The sequence below is a fragment of the Eulemur rufifrons genome, chromosome 20 (assembly GCF_041146395.1).
Source record: "Eulemur rufifrons isolate Redbay chromosome 20, OSU_ERuf_1, whole genome shotgun sequence".
Lineage (NCBI taxonomy): Eukaryota > Metazoa > Chordata > Mammalia > Primates > Lemuridae > Eulemur > Eulemur rufifrons.
In genome coordinates, this window is record NC_091002.1 from 45,070,915 (window position 1) to 45,087,426 (window position 16,512).

Here is a 16,512-nt window from a genome sequence, read left to right on the forward strand (position 1 = left end):
GTAAGTTCATTGGGTAGGTGGAGACCGGTGAAGGCATGCCCTGCATCTGAAAGGAATGTAGGAAGTGTCAGTTGCAGTCTAGTAGTTGCCATGCAGAAGTTTTAATCTGGCTGGGTATGTCAGTGTGAATCCTGGTATTTATGTGCAATCACTATTTTTAGACTGTACTTTTTTTTTTTTTAAAGTAATGCACACTAAACAAAAGATATTTGTATAACAAATTTGATCCCTAGGCTTTCAGTTTGCAAACTCAGGTGCATACTGTGCTACGTCATACTGGCCTTCTGATAGGAAGTAGGTAGGAGATAATTTGCTTTATACTGAAGTCTTAGGAGCAGCTACATCGTGATGCCGACTTCATTTTTAAATACCTCTCAAATCTGTCCATTTCTTTGCATCTCCATAACCACCATGAGCCTTCTCCAAGCCTGGAGAGCTCCAGTCAAAAGCATGACTAGGTCAGGGAGTGAGGGGAAGGAACCACTTGAGATACACGAGGTTTTTACAGCTGGAGGCCAGGGTGTCTCTAAAAGGTTTTGCATAGAAAGGTAATAAACATGATTGGAGCAATATTTTAAAATAATTTAGCAATTCTTAGGTGGGTTTTACTACAAAAAGATGGAGGCAGCAATTATTAGATGTTATGCACCTTCCCTGGTGCCTGGAGTCAGTTGGCAGAAGAAAAGAGAGGCTAGGACTTAGCCAGAAGGGGGAACGTATAGGTCTTGGCAGGGATTGGAGAAACGAAGGTGAAGGGAGGAGGAGAAAGCCAAAGATAACTTGGTTTTGAGCACAGGCCAAATGCAGCCTGCAACAGGTTTCCTTTGGCTCTCGTAGTTTAACAAAAAAATTGAATTTGTTGCCACAATAAAATCCGGAGATCTCACATAAAAATTCACAGTTTGGCAACATTGAAACCATATTTCCAAATGGCAGTCTTTAGAGGCTCACCCACTAGACAAAGCAGGCGGTTCCAGCGCACCCAGTCCCCACCCGGCCCACTACCCTCATTTATATCACCTACCTGGTGCCCATTGAGTTTGGCTTTGTGACCCTTGGGTGCCTGCAGGTGCTATTAACAGGCAAGAAAGTGAGAAGCCCGGGTTCGTACGGGGGCGGGGAGCAGGCTGAGGAAGGGAAGGGGAGAGAAGCGCAGGAGCCTGGCACTGAGCCCTTGGAGCTGCCTGGGCATCAGCCACGTGGCGACATGTCATTGGCTGTTGGAAAGGTGCCTTGAAGCTTGGGGCGTGCGGGACTGGGGAGAGATTTGGGAACCATTTTCATCCTAGAGAAGTGCTTCTTAACTTGTAAGGTACGTAAAAATCACCTGGGACTTTTGCTAAAATGCAGATTCTAGCTCAGTTTGGGCTGGGGCGTGAGGTCTGCACTTCTAACAAACTTCCAGATTATGCCAAGATTGCTGGTCCGTGGGCCTGGTGTGGGACAGCTAAGGTAGCCTGTCATGGAGGAGATGAGGACTTAGGAAAAGTGCCGGTGGCAGGAGAAAGAAATGGCGAAGGAGACAGAAGCTGCAATAGTAGTCGGAGATCCACAGGCGTGGGCAGTCCTAGTCGCCAAGAAGAGAGGCTTGAAAGCGGGAAAGAGTGAACGATGTCAAATGTTCCAGTGGCCCATGAGAGCTGAGATAGTGGAGCTTTATCTGATGACCAAGAAGCACTTAATTTCCTTCAGAAAAGGGTTCACCCACCTGCACCCCTGTACACACATGCCTGAGCCCCCACACCTGTGCCCCCCACATCCCCTCATACCTGAGCTCCCCCACACCTGAGTCCCCTCACACCCGAGCCCCCTGATACGTGAGCCCCCCATACACTTGAGTTCCCTACCTGAGCTTCCTCACCCCTGAGCCTCCCATATGCCTAAGCCACATACACCTGAGCTCCCCTACCTGACCGCCCCCCCACACACACCTGAGCCCACATAGGCCTGTGGTATCACAGAGCAGTGGTTCTCGAGGGGGCTCATTGCGTGGTTGGAAAAGCCTTGCACGTGGTGCACCATCAGGTGCTGAGAGTCAGAAATACATGAAAATATTCTCCATGCCACCTGGGACCAGCAGCATGGACATGCCCTGGGAGCTTGTTGGAAATGCCAAGCTTTTCACAGGACTAAACTGTGAAAGAAAAGTCCTCCCACTGGGCAGTGATGTTGAGCCATATAGTGGACATCACCTTCAATATTGTGTCACAGAAACTCTAGGGCAGGGCCTAGCGTTTTAACAAAACTTCCAGGTGATTCTGACTTAGATCACTCAGTCATGGGGCCGGGCCAGTGGCGGGGGGCGAGACTGGAACATCAACTGAAGATTCTTACTGCAGATTATGATGCTGGAGAGGGTAGTGAGACGGGAGCGTTGAAGAGATTGACCCAGCCAGCTCTGGGGTCGAGGGTAGCTAGAGGCTCCTGGTTGCTGGTAGTAAATGGATTATAAAAGATTAAGCAGTAGGTGATCTGAGATTTGGAGGCAGCAAGTGAAAAGTATTTTTACAAGAAAGTTAAGAGTGGAGGGAAAGAGGTAGACGGTCACTTAATGCCATTGCAGTCTCAATGGAAGGGTGCCTTTGTTTTTGTTTTTTTAGAATTAGGGAATATATGAGTACATGGAGTGGATGGGAAGGAGCCAGGAGAGACGGTGCTGAAAAAGTTAAGGGACAGGAGGTAACAGCTGGAGCACAACAAGGGAAAAGGGTGTGGGAGTGCTTATACAAACAGGACCCAGAAAGACACAGAATTAGGTGAACATTATGTAAAAACTCTTCCTTGAGGAATAAATGAGAGGAAAAAATTCAGAATAGAGATTAAGTCTAGAGGAAGAAGAAGATATGGTTGAAGAGACAAAAACAGGAGGTTTTAAAAATCTTTATGTTCTATTTCTTGAGCTGGGTCATGGGTTATTTAAATTCAATATGTTTATTATGGATTATTTTATGTGAACGTAAGCATTCACAATACCCAGTTTTTATGAAGTTGTGTTAGTGATGGCACAAATATACACTGGGGCAATGTGCATGCTGTGAGGTTGCTACTGCTGTTTAACTGTCCGGCATTCTACTATTGGGGAGATAATTTGACACAGAATGGCGCATTGTGACTCTATTTTTAAAGGCAGAAAATCAGCACCAACCAAAAATTTCATTTAGAGATGTAGTATAGAAAATTGTTTGGAGAACAGTAATTAGCGCTTGTTTGTGTGTAGGTAATCCCCAGTAACTAGTTCTCCAGCTGATCCTCGGTTCCAATTCAATTTCCAATAATTTTAATGACAGTGACACCAAAAACTAGCATTGAGTGCTTATTTTATCCTTCTACCATTCCAAATGCTTTTTACCTATTTCTTCCTTTCTCGCTAGGGTCCTTTGAAGTAGATTCTATTACCATCCTTCATTCTGTGGAAGTAGGGAAAGGTTTAGAGAGGTTAAACAATTTGCTCCAAGTCTTACAGCGTACTTAGCAAATGGCGATTAACAAATGCACAGATTGTACTTTCGGAATTTATTTTGTTTGGTGATTTTATTTGTATTCTTTTACTTATCCAAAAGAATTTTGGGTAGCTTCTTATATATACACGTAAACATATATGTGTGCATATATAAAAATATAGATATAACACGAATAGAATAGGAAAAAGGACGAAAATGAATAAAAAAGGGAACAGTAACTAAGTTGGCCACAGAATCCACACATCAGCTTAACTCTGAGCTTACGTGTAGCCAAGGCAAAGAAAGAAAAATGGTGAGTAATGCTACATTGGAAAGGGTGGTATATACCAGTATATCAGGAGAAAAAAAGCATTTTTCAGAAGATTAAATTTTGAAAAAAATTTCCCCCAGTGGGCGTTGACTTTGAGTAATGTAATAGATACTAACTTAAACAGCTACTTCAAGCAAATGCAATAGCAAACGTCACATGGCCAATTCGTGTAGCACTTGAACAAACAGGTACCCTCGATCCAATGGAAGTATTAATAATTCAGAAAGAGGCTGATAATAGACAGCCAACATCCAGACAGTGCTCATCTACCCTGAGTCAGGAACTGGTGAAGCACATCACATATGTTAACTTAGTCCTTCCAGTGATGTAAGTTGCAAGTTACTGTTCTGATCGTCTCCATTTTACAGATGAGGAAATCGAGGCCCAGATGAAGGTTCCACAGTCCCTCAGTAGGGGAGCCTGGACTCATACTTAAATCTGTGTTCCCAACCCCTCCGTGGCAAGACTGATATGCACATGTAGAATCTTCTAGCAACCCCCCTAGATTGAAGGACAGCCTATAGGCACCTTCAAATTCAGAATTTCTCTCAAAATAGTAGAAATTAGAGAGCAGAGTGGTCATGGCCTGGGTCTATGAAGCAAAATTAAAAGACTCTTCTTACTGGGAACCCATTGTAATTCTATGTTATAGAGAGACAGGGATGGTATCTTATACCCACAGAACAGGTGGAATCCTGAACTTGGCCACTGTGCCAATAATATCAAGGTGATATTATAATTGGGTACACGGGGAAAGGTAGGCTCTGTTGGGAAGGCGCAATGACTACCACAGTCATAATTTCTGATTTGTGTTGTAATAATATCTCTGACATTCACAATCATGCTGTAATTTGGCACAATGCTAGAATGACTGGCAGAGTTCTTATGATGTCAATAAAACACAGATGAGCAAATGTGCTAGAAAACTGGATTGAGTCTTTCTCATGATGTGATATGGAGGGAAAATAATTGGCCTGAAGAGGACCTGCATTTAATTACTAATCTATTAATTATTGTTTTAAATTATCTGATTCAAATGTATGAAGTCCAAGTTATAGTAGCTGGCAGTGGCAAAAGAATAGTTACACTTGTGCAAAAATATGCCGTAACCTGTGTCCACGGTGACTGTTGACTTGGTCCACATCTCCCATCTTTGTCTCTGCCACCATGGCCACTTGGCTGGGATTGCTCCTTTGGGCTATTGCTTGTGTCTTCTGTTGAGCCTCCCTGTCTCCATTCTCACACACACACCCCCTTCAATCCATTTTTCCTCCGCAGCTAGATACATTTTTTTCAGACTACAAATCTGATCAGGTTACCCTTTCCCTAATACCCTCCTCCCCCAAAATTCATGTCCTCCCTTCCGCTTGGTCTGAACCCCACCTCCTTCTCCATGTGCCCTTTCCTCTCTGCACTAGCCACACTGGCCTTGTTCCAGTTTCCCGAGGTTGTTAGGCTGCCTTTGGTCACAGGACCTGTGCCCTCACCAGCTCAAGCCCCCAGTGTGCTTTCTCAGTCCCATGTGCCTCTCCTTTGTAGCGTACATGGCTATTACGTTTACATTTTTCTGTGCAAATTATTGGTATATCTTCCTCATTAGACTGGAGTCAGAGACCATGCTAGTGCTTTGTTCACTCTTACATTCCCAGTTCCTGCCTCCCACGAAATCTAGCACATTATAGTGCTCAATATGTGCTGTGATCCAGCAATTCCACTGCTAGGTATGCATCCAATAGACACGAAAGCTTGTGTCCGTCAAAAGACATATTAAAGAATGTTCATACACTAGATCCACCCTCAGTGGATGCCTGAAACTGTGGCTAGTACTGAACCTTATATCCCTCCCAGTCACTCAAGACTCTTATTGTGCTGTATGGAAACCTCAGAAAGTGAAACCAGGGATAAGGGAGGATTGTTGTAGTAGCTTTATTCTTAATGGTCAAAATCTGGAAACAATCCAATGTCTATCAACAGGAGAGTGGATACATAAAGTGTGGTCTATTTATGCAATAAAATGTTACATAGCAATAAAAAAAACCTACTATAACATACAAGGAAATGAATGGCTCTCACAAACATGATGTTGAGTGCAAGAAGACAGACTTAAAAGAGAGCATTCTGTATGATTCCAGTTATATGACGTTTAGAAACAGTGAAGGGTAGGGAAAGGTCACCTCTTAAAGAAGAGTAGTAATAACTGCCATTTATGGCACATTTACAAAATCACAGGCCCCAGAACCAAGGTATGTTCGGACCAGAAATGCAGGGCATTTGACATGCCTTAACTATGCCCTCCTCCCCAAACATGTAGACATTGATTCTTTTATTGTCCCTATTTTTCAGATGAAGAAACTAAGGCTCTGGGCAGGGAAATACCTTGCCCAAGGCTACACTGCCGGTAAGTGCAGCGATGAGTCCACTCCAGCTCTGTGTGACCTCGTCGTGTGCTGACAATTACTGCCAATAATTACTTATACGGCCTCATGAGACTCATCTCCTGTCATTGCTTTGCCAAACGATGGCTTGAGATGACATGCTCTAAGCATTCCCCACAAGACCTTGGACATAGTAAGGACTCAATAAATATTGTTTATTGTGATTAGTTCTATGAAAAACCTGAGGCTCAAAGAGGTTGCTCAAAGCCGTAGAACTAAGTGACATTGCATTGGTATAGTTTTGATGGTGAATTCTATTGAGGGGATTGATTCTAAGTGATTTACATAGTGACCCTGAATGCGGGGTCAAAAATGCTCAGACCACAGGGTGGGGTCTGAGCATTTTTGGTTTCCTGAGCCCCTTCCTTCATAAGATGACTATTAAAAAGTATATTTTATGACTGCCTTGGTTTGAAGACAGATATAACCCTGGCTGGATTATATTCATTATTTTTTCCTGATTTTTAAAAGAAATTAAACATTTTCACAGGCCCTTCAGGTGCCATGGGCCCTAGGCACTCTGCCCTTGTGCCTGATGGAGGAGTGGGTCTTGCCTCAGTGCAGGTATGATTGTCAGGTGCTAGGTGAGGGGGGCGGGTTTCTTTTGAGGAGTGGGAGGAGACTGAGTTTGAAAAATACAACCAAAGACAGAATTCTTTGCTGGCAAAAAGAGATTTTACTTCTCCTGTTCTTTTTAAAAATTGCCATAGATAAAGATTTAGCCATCGTCATGAAATGTCATTTGGGTTCAAATGATAGTGAGGAGTTTTTTTTTTTTTTTTTTTTGAGACAGAGTCTCACTCTCTTGCCCGGGCTAGAGTGAGTGCCATGGCGTCAGTCTAGCTCACAGCAACCTCAAACTCCTGGGCTTAAGCGATCCTACTGCCTCAGCCTCCCGAGTAGCTGGGACTACAGACATGCGCCACCATGCCCGGCTAATTTTTTGTATATATATATTTTAGTTGTCCATATAATTTCTTTCTATTTTTAGTAGAGACGGGGTCTCACTCTTGCTCAGGCTGGTCTCGAACTCCTGACCTCGAGCGATCCACCCGCCTCGGCCTCCCAGAGTGCTAGGATTACAGGCGTGAGCCACCGCGCCCGGCCTGAGTTTTTGATTTAATGAAAAATCATAAAACAACCCAGAAAAAAAAAAAAGAGACTGCAATTTATGGAAACAATGTTTTCTGGGATTTAGTCTGATTTCGAGTGGGGTTGGGGAGAAGCAATTGATGAAATGCTACAAAATGCTAGAATTTAAATAGGCCTTGATGTAAATAATAAATTATGGTTTCAGGCTTTCAAAATGCACGATTCTAGTCTCAGTTTAAATAGTAGTCTAGTCGAGCCAATCTAAACATACAGAGACTGATAGCAGCAACTATGGCAGAAAACACGTTTTCTTGAAAGTTTTAAATTACCTATTTGCCTAAAGTCTGAAACATTCTATTTAATAGAAAGCCTTTGAAAAAGCACTGAAAAAAAAAAAAAAAAATCCCTGAACAACTTAGACAGTATTTGTCCATGGGATTTGAATAGCTCTTAGCTAGTAACTGGTGTTTGTAACCTTTTATGGCAAACAAACACATAGAAACAGGGGTCGGAAGCAGTACACTGAGCAGGTCCTGAGTATTATACAGGACACACAGGGCACTTACACATCTTCATTCTGTGTACTTAACGGCAGCTGTGTGTTGCACAGGGTGTAAAATATGGGTTAATTTTGGCATTATAGCTGCTATTAACACAAAACTAAGATAGCACAAAGACAATAACACACCTTCCTGTTCTGTCAAGAATGGTGGGTGTAAGTGCTCTCAAGACCAAGTAATATGGGAACAGATGAAAGTGAAACCAACAGGAAAGCCCTTATCAATGCAAAGAAAATGGGTGAAGCCACCATGCAATTACCTGATGCCTTTGGCCCTCATCAAGATGAACGAGATAGGCCGGGCGAGGTGGCTCACGCCTGTAATCCTAGCACTCTGGGAGGCCGAGGCGGGTGGATCGCTCGAGGTCAGGAGTTCGAGACCAGCCTGAGCAAGAGCGAGACCCCGTCTCTACTAAAAATAGAAAGAAATTATATGGACAACTAAAATATATATATACAAAAAATTAGCCGGGCATGGTGGCGCATGCCTGTAGTCCCAGCTACTCGGGAGGCTGAGGCAGGAGGATCGCTTGAGCCCAGGAGTTTGAGGTTGCTGTGAGCTAGGCTGAAGCCACGGCACTCACTCTAGCCCGGGCAACAGAGTGAGACTCTGTCTCAAAAAAAAAAAAAAATAAATAAAAAAAAAAATAAAAAAAAAAAAAAAAAGATGAACGAGATAATCTTACCCTGGACCAAGGTGTGTTCACACAAGAAATGCTATGCCTGGATTTCACCCAGACGACCCTGGTGACTGTGGAGCTCACATAAATGCAGGGCTGGGCCAGTGGTAGCTACCCCAGTTAGAGTGGGCAGAACTCTCATGGTCTCCATGGTTTATACCTGCCCTTGTTGTCTCCTCAACAATAAAGTCACTGTGGCTTTTATGGCAAAGGGATTTCTAAGCTTTTATTTTATGCTAATATCATAGTTGTTAGAGCACTTGGGTGTAGGTGAGATGGTGATGACAGGCAAGGAAGTGCCCTGCGAAAGGCGGAAACAGCCTCTTGGCTTCAGCCAGCCATTGCCATGTTGGAATATGGGCAAGAGTTGCCAAGTTTTCTGATTGTTCAAGAAAGGCCAATAATCTGAATTTCTTTTGTATGAAATCTCCCAATTTCTAAATGTTGCCAAATCATTCAAAGATTTGGAAGACATTAAGAAGAATAGAACAATGAGGGACAAATGACAAACGTCTGCAAACCACAGTTCACAGACCACCAACTCATAGCCAAACCACAGGGTAACATCAGAGGGAATCAGTGAAGTCTGACAAAAGCCCTGTAATCAATAGTAAAAAAGATAATATCATCTTTCCTTTGGAATTTTAACCAAGTGACACTATTCAACAATGTGTACCCTATCTTCAACTTAAAGGAAGAATTCCTTTCCTTAACCTAAAGGAAAGTAAATAAATCTATGGCAGGGATTTTTTTTTTTTTTAATAACATTGATGAATTATTTAAAGGTGGTTTTAGTTTATGTCTTAGTTGCTCTGATGGGTTAAAAGAGATTCTAGCACATTGCTCATGAAGAAAGGAGTAAGAAGTTTTTTCAGTAGATAAAAAAACAGTAGTGGACAGAATATTTTTTTTTTAATAATGGTCAAGGAAACATCTAAACCAACTTAAATACTAGCAGAGAGAGTTTGCCAATAAGTCCATAAAGCAAAGGGGTTATTAACCTCAAGACAGAGCTACTGTTGGGATCACAGGAAAACCATCAGCCATGCACCATTTTTTATTGACACTTGAGGGTAAACTAATAAAACTCCCCATTTCGATTAAATTTTGGAAACTCACATTCCCTCTTTTTTAAATGCTGCAAACTGGATTATAACCACAGCAGCCCCATTTTTCTCAAATCTCCTCTTGGCTCAGAAAGTGGAGCCAATGACACATTCCAGCATTTTCCTCCTTATAATTTTCCTTGACACAGAAGGCTACAAGATGTGATGTTAATAAAAGGGGAAAGGTTAAAATCCTTTTCGGTTTTTTAGGTGAGTTTGTAGAGCCATTTGAAATCATGTGTGGCTTTACAGTGTGCTGTCTGATCCTCTTCAGGGGTTCCTAGAGTCATGCTGGAGCTGAAAGGGATCTTGGAGAATAATTACAGATTTCCCAGATAGGAGAATTGGGGCTCAGAATGGGTGACCCCGCCAGGGTCAAAGAGCAAAACAGGATCAACTGCAATTCTATGTTTGTGGTCGGCAGTCCTCTGCATTGAGTCCCAGTGACCCCCACCCCCTGGCATTCATTCTCCTGTGTCATCTTCTCCCTTTGAGTGGGGGCTGGAGCTAGTGACAGTCTTCTAATGAACAGAATTCAGCAGAGTGATGGGGTCACTTCTGTGTATGTTACGAAAGACTGTGTCTACCATCTTGCTTGTCTTCTCTCTGGCTGGCTCCTGAGCTCTCTCCCTCTCTCCCACTCCTGCTCTCTTGCTCTTCTCACATGCTTGCTCCGAGGAAGCCAACGGAAGAGAGCCGTGCTACAAGGAACTGAGGGAGGCTATGCCCTTTACTCTCCTGGAGTAAAGGAAAATAAAGAATAATGGAATAACATGTAAAAGCTTAGCATAGTACTTTATACTTATTAAGTGCTCCATATGTGGTTTCTACTTTTATTGTTATTATTATTAAAGATATACTTCCATGGTTGCATTGGCTGGCAACAGCAGATCCTGTATATTATAAAGATTTTATAAGGTTTTGATGAAAGCTGACACAGAGCACCCAAACTCTTTAGGATATCTGTCAAGTGAAAATGCTAGCATTTTTAAAATGCTTGGACCCGAAGGTATTAAGATACTTTCTTTTGAATGTGATCTAAAGCAGATGAACAACCAGCCAAAAATTTATCCTCTAACTTGCTTAGGCTGAGGAGGAAATTTATTGCCATGCATAATTGAGCATTCAGAGACAGGATTGGCTTCAGGCAGGCTGGATTCAGGGCTCACGCAGTGTCATCTGGATTTATTTTTTCTGCTGTCTGCTGTGCTAGCTTTATTCTAAGACTACATGCAACAGTGTCCAGCATCTTCAATCCATGCTCTTCTGTCATCCTGGGGAAATGACTTCAGTGGCTCAATCTTCATATCTTTCCAGGTTCAAGCCCCATGAAAGCCTTCCTTGTAGAGCTCATAAAAATTAGAGATTCATTCTGATTGGACTGGCTTAGCACATGCCTATATACGATTCATATCTGGAGATATAACAATTCGAGCTCTGGGTCACGAGCTCTGCTCCTGGAGCTGAATGTAGAACCATATCCAGGCCCATGAACTAGAGCAGGGAGGGGACACTACCCGAGAAAGTGAATTGATGTCAGGGAGGCAAACAGTCAATGCTCACTGCAAAGTGATGAAGCCTTGAAATATCTGCATATTTGATGACCCATTCATCAAAAAGAGCAAATATATGAGCCTTGCATCATTTTGATCCTTTGTCTTGTGTACTCTTTTCATCATAATTTTTAATAATCTGCTTTCTTATATGACTCTACATTTACAATAAGATATCCTAGCCAGCCCCTTTTTATATACCTGCAAAATAAGAATTGATTACTTTCTCTGAGAATGTGCCTATTGCAGAAATGTAGACTTTGTCATTCTCTCATACTTTGCTTGTTTGACGTTTTAAAGCTCTTTACAGCTTTCTCTCCTCCTATATTTTTATCTCATTTGAAACAAGTGAAAAATGAGATCAATTCTTGGCATCAAAAGGAAGTGAATACCTAGCAAAACTGCATCACTTTGGAAACAAATTCAGTGAACAACCACACTTAAGCTTTCAACAACATGATTCATAGTTGAATCCTTTATGCACTTGACATATCTTGGATGTCACACAAGGGATTCCGTTACATCTTGTATTAGTTATCCAAGGCTGTGTAACAAATCACCCCAAAACTTAGCAGCTGGAAACAACAAACATTTATTGTCTCACAATTTTTGGAGGTCAAGAATCTGGGAGCAGCTCAGCTATATACGTCTGGCTCAGAGTCTCTCATGAGACTGTAACCAAAGTGTCTGACAGAGCATAAGTCATTGCAAGGCTCAGCTGGGGGAGGGTCTGCTTCGAAGCTCACTTGAGTGGTCATTGTCAGATCTTAGAAGATCTGTGTCCAAGCTTCCTCACATGGGACTCTTCACTGGTCTATTTCATAACATGGCATGTGGCTTCCCCTAGAGCACCCAACAGAGAAGCCACCAGTTTTTTGTAACCTGTATTGAAAATGACATCCCATCACTCTTCTGCCATGTTCTGTTCATTAGAAGCAAGCCAGTAAGTCCATCCCACACTCAAGGGGAGGGGATCCCAAAGGAAGGAACACCAGGAAACCAGGAGGCAGGAGATTGGGGACCATTTTACAAGCCTGCCCACCATACCTGTATAATAGGAGGACTGTGTAATATAGCACAGTTTAAACTCCAGGGCAACCATAGGACCTATAAAACTATAAGACAAGTACTTTTTACAAAATCCCAGTGTTGTCTGTATAGGTATTTATTTTTCAAAATTGGATTGATTTTCTTTTTCCTCTCTAGCTAACATTGACTCAGTTTGAGGTGAAAAAAATGCCTGCTTAATTATTGATTACATTTGAAATAACTTTTTAACATTTGTTGACTTCTGGATATACTTTAGGAGTAGAAAAAAGAAACAGAACTGTGGATTTTTTCAATTTTACAATGTCTGCTTTACAGTTTTGTACATATAAAACATCTCGAAGAAAAATTGAAAGGACACAACTTGGAAATACCTCAATGAATTAAAAAAGGCTGTGTGATTGAAGAAAAGACTGTTGTGTTTAGTTTTCTAGAAAGTGGAGTTATAGAGATGAAAAATGCTGTATAAATGGACTGAGACATGGTGAATCAACCATTTTTCACTTTGACATGTGAATATGGTTTTGATTCTACTCAAAGTCTGACTTTTCTAAGAAAGGAAGAAGTAACAGTAGCCACAAAGGTGTTCATTCTTCTGTATGCTTGAGAGTCAAAGAAAATGTGTTCTTCTTTCTGAAGAGGGGTGTGTGTATGTGTGCACTTTCCTTTTGACTGAGATTGCTTATAAGGCACATGGAAATAATGGAATTAAATTTCCTCCTCTTCTTGTGCTACAAACCTTTATAAAGGTTGCTATAAATGTCATAACTACTTTGTTTCTTGAAAAGTAATTTTCCTGTCAGTCTGATCTGTTCCTTTGACATCATATTATTAGGCTATGATGGTTTCTTTAAAGTGCATCAAAGTATATGTTCCAGTGTATTTTTATCGTTTTACTACCTTACAGTGAGTTTTTCACTAACTTCAAGGCTTCTTTCTAAGTCACTAATTATTCATAAAGCATGGTGAGATTGCTTTATTTTATCCTCCTAATGAAATGCATTAAAGTTTAAGGAAACCCTTAACAGAGCTTAAAATGCCAAAAAGAGCTCAGGAAATTAAAAGTCATTGCAGCTAAAATGTGAAGAGAAGGAGGAGGAGGAGGAGGAGAAGGAGGAGGCGGGGAGGAGGAGGATGAGGAGGATGAAGAGAAATGCTTAGAAATGATACGATGAGGCACATGAAGAGGTAGACAGAAAGACAAAGGAAGAGCAATGGTCGAGCACTTCTGGCTTCCATATCACCAATGGCCCCCAGGTACATTAAAAAACAATCCTGGAAATCTACAGAAATTCCAGGAAGGCAAGAGCAATCATAATGCTGTGAAAACAAAACATTCAGACCTCTGTTTTCTCTGCAATGTCTCCGATGTCAGGAGGAACATTTCCTAAGAAGGAGAGATGATCATGAGATTAAAAAGAAATTGAAAGTTTTTCGTTACAGGTCAAGAAATCATTGGCTGAAGCTCTCAAAATGCAATCATATTTTATTATATTTTCTAGTTATTCAAGATTTACCTGTAACAGAATTTTTTAAACGACATTTTTAAACAGGATGTGAATGCTTTGCATTACATAGCTTAATGTAATTGATTTAAAGTCCATGAGAAAAACCAATTTTCCTCTTCTGTAAGACATACTGATTTAAGACAAAAAGCAGTAATTGTGTCGTTGGAGGTCAAAGGTGAGCTGACGAGAGAGGAAATTGGAAAGGAGAGGGGGGAAAACATATAAAAGAAGATAAAAAGAGGTCTGCACATAAACATCTATGTCTGAGATTTAATTTATTTTCTCTAAGGTTTTATTTTCCCCCAATAGTTATCTTCAAGGAACAGAATTCATTCAGATCCAGATGTGTGTGATGTTAGGCTGAGCCCATTTGTAAAATAAACAAGAAATCTTATTTCTTATCAAGATATAAGATGAGCCAAGATTTATAGACACGAATGTACCATTGTCTTTTTGGATATTTAGACTGAGTTTTCTTAAAAGCTTGAAAGGGTTTTAAGATGCTTCATGGAGTCATTTGTCTAATTGGAGATCTAAGAATGCAATGACATGAAGAATGCATTAATTCTGAGAAAACTGAAAGTTGTTTGTAATTGTAATAAGTGGATTTTTCTACCTCCCTTTGGCATCGATAACGAGCTTGCTGGCTCAGTTCTGCACCCTCTTCGTCTTTCTCTCTCCTTTAAATCTTCGTTGTTATCCTCCTTATTATCTGCTATTTATTTTCCTAAAGGGAATCACTGCTTTATTAATCACTGCTTGACTCAGCACAGTGAGCCTTGTAAAGAGCTTGTTTGGACTGAAAACCACAAACGTAGCAAGTGGCTCTTGCCTGGACCTCTGGAGGTTCTCCTCTTGCCCTTGACCTCTGTGAGAATGCCACCTGTGGAAGTGCCATCAGTGGCCAGAGGGCGTTCGGTGTTTCTGAAGCTTAGAGGAAGGGAACTTAAAGACAGTTTGCAGGTAGTGTGCACCTGGTGTGTCATACTAAACCATGAGAATTCTCATTGCTTACATGAAGAAACTTGGTGTTCTTCAAGAGCAAAACGATGAAAATCATTTTTGAAACAAAAGTAATTTAGGTATCTGGTTTGTTTTTCAGAACTAGTGACCTTAGTTCATTCTGAAGCTGGCAATTATATTTTGTTTCTAAGGAGCATAGTTGTAAGCAAGGCTCATAACAAGTGTTCGGACTTCAAATATCTGTTGAAAAATAACCTTCGAGTTTAAATAATTGGAAATGTACAAATTTCAATTTTCCTTGAACTATTACTAGATCTTAAAAAGTAAAGGTTTCATAAATCTATATATGTGATAAAATTTTATAAAAATATACACCAAAAATAACCTCATGTGAAAACTGGTGAAATCTGAACAAAATGAATATTTGGATTCATAGTATAGTACCAATGTTAATTTTCTGGTTTTCACACTGTGCTCTACTTATGTAATATATTATCTCTGGGAGAAGCTGGGTGATGGGTACATGGGACCTCTGTATGATTTTTTTTTGACTCCTTGAGAACGCAAATTTGAAAAGAACAAAGATCAGGAACACAGCTCAGCCTCAGGAAGGGACTGAAGTTACTTAGAGCTAAGTCCTGGCATTTCTCGTCTCTTTCTTACACACTTTTCCTAGGAACTTTAAATACCACAAGATGCTGATACACCCAATTTATATCTCCAGGATGTATGTCTCTTTTGAATTCCAAAATCAGACTTAATTGCCTCGTTGGCATCTTCTTTTAGTAGTATCACAATCATCTCGAAGTTATTAAATCCACGAGTGAATTTTTGAGCAAGCCCCTGGCCCCCAAATTACATCTCCACATAGCTCAGTGCTCAACGTAAGCCTGGGAGTGATCCCATCCAGGGGCTGTCTGGCTTCCCCTCTACTACGGCAGAGGTAAGTAATTGTGACCGAGACCTCAGGGACCATAAAGCGTAAAATACTTACAGTTGAGCCCTTTGTAGGAAAAGTTTATTAATCCCTACTTTAGATGGTCTGACCCCATCTACCTCTGTGCCTTGGTCTCCTAGTTCTCTCTCTTTCGTGCCCTCTGTTCCAGCCCCAAAGCCTTCTTGCTGCTCCAAGTTTGCTTCTGCCGTAGGGTTTCAACACACAGTATTTGCTTTGGCTAGAATGTTCTTCTCTCTAAAAGCCCCATGGCTCACTCTCTAGCTTCATTCAGGTTCTGTTCAAGGTCAGGTCAGAATGGCCTTCCCCGCCCACCCCACCTGAAATCACTCCCACCCGCTCCATCACCGTCTGCTCCTTACCCTGCCGTATTCTTCATGGCATTTAGCACCACCTGTCATACGCCTATTTGTTTGTTGCTTTGTTGTCTTTCTTCTTCCATGAAAATCCAAGTTCCGAGAAATCAAGGATCTTAATTGCTGGGTCCTCTGTTGTATCTCTAGCAGTGCCAGACCATCATGGGTGCTCAATAAATATTTGTTGAGTAAGTTAACTTAATAACTAGCTTTCTTGTGTGGCGGGGATCATGCTAGCTAGATATGAGGTAAAAGAGGTGAACTCTTATTGACGGTTCTCCAGGATCCCACCTGGGACCCGGAGGTGGTGCTGGAAAGTGAGTGTCCTGAACTTCCAAAAGGGATATTCACAAACGTCACCAGGAGCCAGCACTTCTGTGAGGTGAAATCAGGTGTTCTAAGGTAGGGCATCTATATTTTTTGGGTTTCAAAGAATACGGCACTTCCCCCCCCCCAATATGCTTTTTAGTTTTGAGAACAACATAGG